We start from the raw sequence: 9,928 nt of genomic DNA on the forward strand, positions 1-9,928 counted from the left end.
ATATTCCTTTGGTTGGTTTCTTTGAAACTTTAATATTGCAAAAATATTGAGAATCGAAGGGGAATTCTGAGGTATCGAAAATAATCGAATCGGAGGCTTAAGAAATCTAAGTCAAATCGAAATGCCATGAAGGCTGCAATTTACACCCCTCCTAAACAGAGTGACAAATGAAAATGCAGACCTAATTGAAAAGTACCCAAAACATCTTGCACCTTAATACAGAGGATCTAAGAAACTATGAGACTTTAATTAGAAAATCAAAATCACTCTTGAAGAGGAAAAGAAACTAAGGCTAGGAACATAAACTAAGCTATACAAGTTAAAAAAACAAAACAAAAACAAACCCTGAGAACAGGTTCTGGTGACCGGCCCAACAGACAAAGACACTCTGGCTCTAGACAAGGGAGACACATGCTGTGTCTCAATTCAGGGTCTGCACCCTTCAAACCGAGTGTCCCCCGTCTGAAGGAAGCGTCCTTCGAGGACCCAGCCTAGAAGGACGGACCAAATCCCACCTCCCCGGTAACCACCCGGGACGGTCTAGCCTTCTGCGTCTTTCCTGGTTGCGTCACCGCCGTTCTCGTAGATCACCGCGTCACAGCTCGCCAGGTTGCCGGAGTCCAACATCAGCATCGCCGGTGGTTTTAATCCCTCCATCCTGCTGTCAGCTGCTTCTGCACTCGCGACGATCGCCTCGGTTTTAGCTCACCGTGGTCTTCTCGCTACTCAGCTAGCTAGTATCACTCGTTTTTTTCTTCGTGGTTATGAGATTTTACACCGCTGCCACCATGTTTCATTCTGTTTCTTATTCTACACGTACTCCAGAATGAATAAAACTTTCCTTGGTTTCTTCTAAGGTAACTTTTATTGCACAGTTCCAACAGCTATCAACTTTGTATCACTGTGTGAGCATCACTCTAACCCTTCCGGCGAACAACATAAAATCGGAACAATACGTCTATTGTTACAGAAACTATTTACCCGTGGGTGAAGTCTGTGCAAGGCGAATCAGTAAGTCACTGTTCGCACACAAAGGTGACTATGACGTGAAGCGACGCAGACAATGAGACTCACAAAAAAACGTGCTGCTTTAAAGGAGGCTTCACGTTCTATGGACACCTTTCAACTAAAACCAAAGCAATATTCTAACGCAGTTAAGGTAACAGCTGCTGAAATAACCAGTGTTTATCACACAGTATCCCACTTCCAGTCATACAGGTTAGAAGACATCAGTTATATTACATTAATATATAATACTACATTGAGTATAATGCACTTGTCACCGGTTGCCAGTGGGAAGTGCTTGGTGGGCCTTTACCGGCCCACAACGGCTCACACCAGTTGAGCACTTCCCAGGTCCCAACAAAGGACACGGATGCCAGTGGTGACGGTACAAAAAAAAACCCACAACTTTATTTAATGCAAATAAAAACCACAACAAATACTGAATAAAAAGAACAGGGGCTGGACACAGTTAAGAGAGCGCTAGGGGCAGCTATTGGCAACTGGCGCACCTCGCAGCCACTCCCCTCCCCTCGACCTCCGCACCTGCGCGTCGAAGAACGTCCAGTCTCTCTCTCTCTCTCTACGTCTCTCCTCCCCGGCACGTTTGAGAGTCGCTGCCGAGGGAAAATCGTCCGGGGGTTTAACGCCTTCGGTGGAGTCCTTACAATGCGGCTCCGCTCCCGCAACGGAACGCGATCGTCGTCCGGCACACAGGCTCTTTCATGAACAGGCTGGTTTGCTCCGCGAAGCTTTAGCGCACTCCCTACAGGTCTCGCCGTTGGCGTCTCTCTCGAGGCTTCTCGCCCTGCCGCCTTAAATCCCCTCCCAACCACAGCAGGTGCGCACAGGTGCGCCATCATCATCATTGCACCTGTGCCGACAGCCTACCATGATTGCGACGCGCTGGCAGGCAGGAATCCGCGACACACTTGCTGCTTGATATTGACTAAGCTGTGTCACAAGACATGACTGTTACTATACATAGTTGTCTTGGCCAAGTTGGCCACAATACTGAGTGTGTGTGTGTAGACATTCTTGAGAGCTCCTTTATTGGTTGTAATTTTTTTGTCTTCACAACCAAATCAAAGCCTCTTTCCTGCCAAGAAGCTGTCTTGTCCAGTAAATACAGATATTTCAAATGCATTTCTGTTGGGTTTTTATTTGGACAGTAGTTCTACTAACACTGAACACCAGTTTGTGTGTATACTGTAAACACACACTATTGGTGACATGAGAATGATAAAGTTCAAAAACAAAAATGAAAATACAAAAACAGCTCACGCCTGGTTTCCACATGTGGCAGGGTACATTAGTCTGGTTCTGAAGCCTGTAAAATAAGCCGAGAATGTGGTGGGAAGACACATGAAACTGTATGAAAAGCTTGTTTCGCTGGGGGCCACTGTCAAAAGCACTGTCTCTAAAGTGCCCCCTTCCAATTCCCAGCGGTTTGGTTTCTTCCAGTTGGTGCTGCCCAGTATTGATTGCCAACAATCTGGGCCTGTGGCACTGCCTTTATAAACTGGTCTCCCGTGTTCCCTCGTTGCAAGATTATCTGTTTTGCCTTGTGCCAGCAATGCAGCGTTTATCTCCCTGTTGTTCTGCTCCTTTGTTCACCTGTTGACAACCGAGCCCGTACGAATAAACTTCCTAAATTGCACCAGAGTATCTTGTCGTGCATTTGAGTCCACCAACACCTGACAGTATGGGTATGACAACATGAAACATTGTATGACATGCTTGTTCCGCTGGGGGCCAAAGTGTTTTTTTTTTCCATGAAGCTGCACATGAGAACAGAGTAATTACCACAAGCCTGCCCATATTGTTGCAAATTGCAAATTGCAAATTAGTAAAAGTTAAAAAAAAATGCGGTGCGGTAAGGAAGAGGTACGGCGCCACAACGGAGGGGCCACACTAAATCCTTCGACTCGGAACCCCCGAGCCTCTGCTTTTACTTCAGGGTGCAGATTGTGACTTGTGTCTTGTCTTAATTGCTATAAATATGGTTAATTTAAGGCCGTCAAATGCCCCCGTGGCTGGCTGAGCTTCCACAACAGCTGTTAATGGCTGTCCTCCGTCACTGACCAACTCACCATCTGGCTTGAGGCCTACACCAAGTGCTCGCAGAAAGGAGCCTACCTGTTGGTTGTCAACAAGGAAGGAAGGAGGGTCTGTGAGATCATGTGTGTTTGGCCTGTGTGCAGCCCAGCAGAGCAGTTCATCATGGACAGCATCCTTAATCACCCTGACCAAAGGAACATCCCAGGCTTTTGGATCGGGCTGTCAGGTACCTTTTTAGATAACCAGTAAAGAGTGATAGTCCACAGGAACTTCTCTTCACACTGACTCCTGTGCGCCAACCAGACAAGGAAAACGGTGGAAGCTACCGGTGGGCTGATGGATGTCAGCCGCCGGAGTTCTCCAACTACGCTCCTGGCTTTCCACAGAACACTCCACAGCTGAGGGACTGCGGACAGGTCTTCACAGGTAGACAACTGACCCGACGCCTTCTCACTGGTAGAAAATGGCTTTAGTTGAGCTGAGGTTCTCTTCCAGGCAACTTCAAGTGGGAAACAAGCAACTGCTTCAGGAATCTGGGCTACATCTGCGAGATCCCGTGCTTTGGGAGCTCAACTCCTGGTTGTGCTTCAGACTGCAAACCTAACTACCGGTGGTATCAGGGCTTCTGGTATTGGGTCGTGACAACGAAGAAGTTATGGTTGAATGCCGAGGCTGACTACAACAGCCCGCAAGGTTACCTGGCCAGCATCCACTCGCAGCAGGAGTTGAATTTCATTAAACGTGAGGAGCTTCACCACTGGCTACAGCTGCAGCTTTCAGCTCTAACAATATGTCCAATATAGGACCATCTGGATGTCAAACTGTTTGTTTGCAGGTTGGGACAAAAGATGCGGCACCTGGGGGTCTCTCGATGAGGACTGCTACCAGTTCAACTACCGGAGAATGAGGTCGTGGGCGGAGGCTCAAGCCGAGTGTGCTAACCAGGGGGGAAACTTTGCCACCATCAGCGATCCAAAAGTTTTTCATCCGAGGTGCACAGACAGTCTGTAGAAGCAGACGCGGGAAGTAATGAACCTGAGGCTGCACTGACATTGAATCATTTCAGCTCCACCTGCAGTTCAGCCACTTCTTGGACAAGAAACACAGTCTTTGTATTTGATTCCAGACACTCACGAGTGACCTTGTGCCCTTCACTGTCAAGTGTGATTGCTCAGGTCCCCAGAGGTGTCTCTCTGTGGCTAGGCGCAGACGACTTGGTGACCGAGTTCGGCTGGAGGTGGACGGACGGCTCCCCCTTCAGTTTCATTGGCTGGAGCGCAGGTTCAGTGAAATCCCTAAATGTTTTCTGATTCGTCTAAGAACACACATGAATTCCCCGCCTTGGCATCCTCTCCTCTGACAGAGAGCCCAGGCAGCACCTCCAGTGGGAAGAACTGCCTGTCTCTCAAAGTTCTGGACGGCTCCTGGATCTGGGAACGCTGCAGTGAAGAGAAAAGAATGAAACACAATAAGAGCCGAGTCCAGCTTCCTGAATCGTCATCTTGCACTGGTGGTGAGAGTAAAGACAGCTCTGCTGCTCTGCTGAACTCACGTTGGTGCGGCGATGTGCAACAGAGAAGATCTCCACGTCCCCGCTGACCTCCAAGTTGTCCACCAGGTAGAACGGCATGCGTTGTTCATGTTTATAAATGTGTATCAATGTTTTTTTTCCCTTACTAAAAAATCCCTTTACCTGCCTAGTCCAGATAAGTGGAACCTTCTTTCCAGTTAACAAGTTGAGTGTGACAGACCTGGTAGCTTTCCTGCAAGACCGTGAGGAGGAGGGAGAAGGCAAAGTCGACAGGGAGTGGAGAGCTGTAGTGCTTATTCTCCTGGCCGTGGTCACCATTCTGGCAGGAGTTCAGAACCACCATAGGTGGCTGAGTGTCGCACCGAGGGTTGAAGTGAAGCGCAACGTTTGCATCGGTCCCGGTACCGTGCTGCAAGTTCACAATGAACCTAGAAATGAAAAATTGTAACATTCCAAGTTTAATCGTGCGTAATGTGATGTAATAATTTTCAGTGGTGCTGTGGTGGCTTTAGTGCGGGTCATTTTTGAATCTGACATTAAAATCTTAAAAAAAAAAAAAAAAAACACGGCATGACAAGATTGTTTTCTCAAACTCAAGTATAGAACATGCGTTGTCGTATAGAAGGGTTTAAGTTAGGGCAACTGGACTCGTTCTATGCGTTGTCGTATAGAAGGGTTTAAGTTAGGGCAACTGGACTCGTTCTTACCGAAGGTGTGGGAGGGGCTAAGGCTGATGGTGCCTTCTATTAGCAAGGTGTTGATTTTTCAACAGAAGGTTTTGATTATCAATGAGATGTTGATTATGCTAATAAAGGGAAACTCAGGAGAGTTGTTAATCTGTCGAGCCACCGGGTGAGCCTCCTTCTGCCCTGCCATCATGTGAGTCGGTAGGCACCTTTGAGGCAAGGTGTGAAGAGTGGTTGAATCTTCTGGGGAGATAGTCAAGAGTCGTCCAGGCTTCGTTGTATGTGGCTGAGAGACATTAGGACGGTGTGCCGATGACATGACATACGGCAAGTCTATTATGACAAACTACATCGCGGCTGAACAAACGGAAGAAGGAACAAACGGACAAAACGAACGATAGTTAGATACATAGCCATCTATCTATCTATCTATCTATCTATTGACAACCACTTTCAATTCTACAGTGGAATTGTGGTATCTCCCCCAAGATGAAAGTCTCTGAAGTAGGAGCAGGGAAAGAACATCACAACATTCTTTTTTTTTTTTTTTTTAGCATGGTTCCTCTCTTCCCTGTAGGCTATTGTACTTTATTTAATTTTTAAATCAACACACTGTGCACATATTTATATATATAAAATCTGTGTGCCATGTGTTATTTATTTCATTTACCCTATGAATCAGGGATGTCCAAACTACGGCCCGCAGTCCATTTTTAATTGGCCCGCAAGAAATTTTATAAATAGAATAGAATATGGCCCTTGAACTTGAACTTTTGCCTGAGTGTATTGCACTTCTTAGTTTTAACACCAGGGGGAGCTGCTCCCACTCAGTGCAATGCCGTTCCCACTTTAAGTGAGTAAAAAATATATTCCACAGTACCCGTGTGTTAATAAGCATGCAAGTGCAGGTACACACGCGACAAATATCAACAATGCGCATCACAGAGTGCACACCGCTGTGCACAGCGTACACACTGCACACGCAAAGTCAGCTGATCTCATCTGATGCAGATTTGCTCCTTTGATCAAGTGACATTTGTCCGGATTTTTGACACGAGTGGCGCCGGATCAGCACCGCAGCTGGATGGCCCGGTTTACACACCCAGCGCAGCTGATACTCACCAGAATAATTCACTAAAATTATATGCACTCCTGTTATTAAGTCCAGTTCAGTCTGTTAATGTTGACGACCGTTTCAAACGAACGTTAATAGCTGTGTTGCTAAGCCTAATAACTTAAATAACAAGCTTGAAATTTACCCGTCCCATTTTTCCATTTTATTGTTTTTTCTCTGTGCTGTAAATCTCCTGTCTAAGAAGAAATCTGAGGCTGCTGTTCTGAGAATGAGCTACCAAAGCTTTTTTTCTGAATAAATCAAAGATCCATTTACGGAAAGCTGTGATGAAGGCAGTTTTGTCTTTAATTATATTCAACAATATAACATATTTGACCGCTTTTAATTGATTTTTCTCACTTTAATACACTAAAGTTAAGGTTATATACCTAATTTCTAGTAAGTGGCCCAGCCCCTCCTATATTTGTATGTATGTGGCCCTCAGTGAAAAAAGTTTGGACACCCCTGGGCTAAAGCATTAGGGAAATGCCAGTATTATGAGGGCTGTCCTCTCAATGCTATTGTAGACATGGTTGAATTATGATATATATGAAGATTAATCTGATATAATTTCGATGTTAGAAATAATTAAAAAATAATTCAAATTACCAAAACAATTGCTGTTTGTGGTTCCACATGGGCTCTGTCAATAATACTGGAGAAAAAAAGAACTAAATTTGTTAATTTTTGAGAAAAATGTACTTTAGTTCAAAATGTGGAATTATGAGCGATGAACTGAACGACCGTAATTTCCGACCTATAAGCCGCTACTTTTTCCCCCAAGCTTTGAACCCTGCGGTTTTACAGCTAACAGCCACTAGGGGACCTTCTCCACTATGGATTTTTGGGTGGGCTCGGGAAAGCGTGAGACAGGCAGTTCGCGCGAACAACGAAAGCAAAAGTGGAACCGAATACAGAACGAGAGCAAGACAGTTTGCGCAAAGGAAATTGTCATGCACAAACCCTCATTGTGGAAAACAAACTCAGAATTGCATATGATGCAGCTTTTAAGTTAAAGGCAGTCGATCTGGCTGTCAAAGAAGGACATAGAGAAATACTGATCATTTCTATATCACAAGAAAAGGGTGAACACAGAACAAGTCAATCAAATAATGTTTCTGAGCACAGCGCGCTCGCGCTCTCGTCTGTATGTTCTCTTCTGAGCTCCGATGCGTCGCTGCCTCGAGTTCTGGTCCGACTCCATACCAATTAACCGAAGTGACCAGCGGGACCCCGCAAACAGGATCCGCGGCTCGCAGCCGCCGAACCGATCCGCTCCGCGGACCCGTTTCCTGACGAAACACCTGCGGCTTATAGTCCAGTGCGACTTGTATATGTACACATTTGTCCCCCCCGCCCCCCTAAATGTAGCTGCTGCGGCTTATATTCAGGTGCGCTTTATAGTCCGGAAATTACGGGTAGTTCATTTTAAAATGTGTTGAGTGGAATTGGGGCTAAAGACATTTTGACTCTCTCATCTTGGGGGGATGGGGGGGAGCACTGAGATATTGGTCCAAATGTCCAGAAAATCAAACACAGCCCGGGGGTGGCCCAAAAATGTGTGGCGGCCAACCGGGCAATGGCCTGTCCATGCCTGAGCATAACAGGTGACCCCAGCACGAGAAACAGCAACATTACACAACACAACTTTGACAACAACAGAGACACAATTAACCTGCTGTGTCCAGACCAAACTGTTCACACTGTTTCAGCCTGTTCACGGCATCACAGACACACAACTTCACACACTAGAGAATCTGTTGCGCGCGTTTGGCCACAAATCAGTGCACACTCCTCATCCTGCGCGCGCGGCACTGTTACTGGACCAAAATGACTCACTGAATTCAAACGCAGGCCAATCAACTCGCTCGTTGTTGGAGGACCATTGAAAACAAAACAAACCGTTAACTTTTCCTACGTGACAAATCACTGCAGTGGAGCAGGCTCACCGAGCCTGTGACCCGGGTAATAATCAGCTCCGATCGGCTCTGCACCGATCGGCTTGCGATGGAATTGGGACACCCGGGACATCACCACCTTTTTTTTACCTGCCGCACGGGGTGACGTTGAGCGTAACGCATAATATTGCGCCAGTTGCGGCGTATATCAAGCACTGATGCAAAAGTTTTCGATCACGTTCCATCAGCTCTGGAGAATTGTTCATTGTCCTCTGGCTGTTTTCGCTCGCAGCTCGCGCACAAAATGGACCAGACACCGAAACGATCGCTGCACGGCGCGAGCTGGCCGCGGAGGTGCGTGCCGCTTCAAGTCTGGCGTGAACGACATCACAATACTGTTAATGGCAGTGAATAACTGGTCAAATAATGCTATATTCATATTGTGTGTAAACGGTATCACTGAATAGGTAAACATATTGGCAACTGTGACAAAATATGTACCTTTCCAAGGGGCCGCGGACACGCTGAACCACCTGAAACATCAGAACATCTTCCAAGAGTTTGTCCTTGTCAAGCAGGCTTGTCAGATGTCGCAAGGAGCCAGCAGTGGCGGGGTAGTCGGTTCGTGGCTCTGTGAAGTGTTGCAACTCCTCCAGTGTCTTGGCTTCAGAGACCTGAGTGAGTGAATTAGAGAGACAGAGAGAAAAACGAGAGAACCAGAATTGCTGGAATAAAGAATATCCCCGTAGCAGTCCAGGAACCATGCACAATATTACTGGAAGGGGTGGGAGGAAAAAAAACGATTCACATAAATATCTCCATTTTTTCTGTTTTACGATTTATAAATCAATTTTTTTTGGTCAAAAATCTTTTTTTTCCCCCAAATTAAAATGTTTCATTTAAGTCTGTTAAGCCAGGTTGGGAAAAGTTACCAAATCATGTGAAAAGCGTATCGTTCCCAGCCCTAAGTACTGGTATTGGCAACAAAATAAACTCTCTACAAACCTGTTTCAGTTTAGTATAGAGGTCCATGTCTGTGATGTCCTCTGGGTGAGGCCTGCCTGCATCAGGCCCCTCTACTATGCAGGTAAACAGAGTTCTTGAGAAAATGGTGGGGGCCTCCATGCACCAGGCCAACAGCAATTGCTTTGCCAGCTATGAAATATCTGTCCTCTCGCACTGCTGAAAAAAAAGTTGATATACAAGATAAAAACAAATCAGGAGCAGCACGTGGGTAAAACTGCCCCATGGCTGGTTACATCAGTGAATCCTCTAGATCACTTTGGCCCTGTTTGCACTTGGTCAGATTCTGGCTCAAACTGGTACGGTTGTACCACACTGCTTCAGCTAGCCATGACCGAGTCGCTTTGCATTCACAACATTAGCACATGGCTACCGGAGCCAAAGCCACAGCCCCTTCGAGACAGGAGGGTGTGGCCCTAGGCGTGGCCAGGTGCAGCTCATTACATACAAGTGACAGGCCCTGAAACAGACTGTTCTGAACAGAGTGTTTTTTTTTTTTTTTTTTTTGCTGATTTAGGGACAGCAAAAATATTAGATCCAAAGTCAATTTTGACTAATGCAGGTCACAGACAGGTCTTTTACACATTTGAAAATATATAATACAGGTTCCTGT

The sequence above is a fragment of the Nelusetta ayraudi genome, unplaced genomic scaffold (assembly GCF_046127955.1).
Source record: "Nelusetta ayraudi isolate G7.1 ecotype Tasmania unplaced genomic scaffold, CSIRO-AGI_Nayr_v1 ptg000028l, whole genome shotgun sequence".
NCBI classification, from domain to species: domain Eukaryota; kingdom Metazoa; phylum Chordata; class Actinopteri; order Tetraodontiformes; family Monacanthidae; genus Nelusetta; species Nelusetta ayraudi.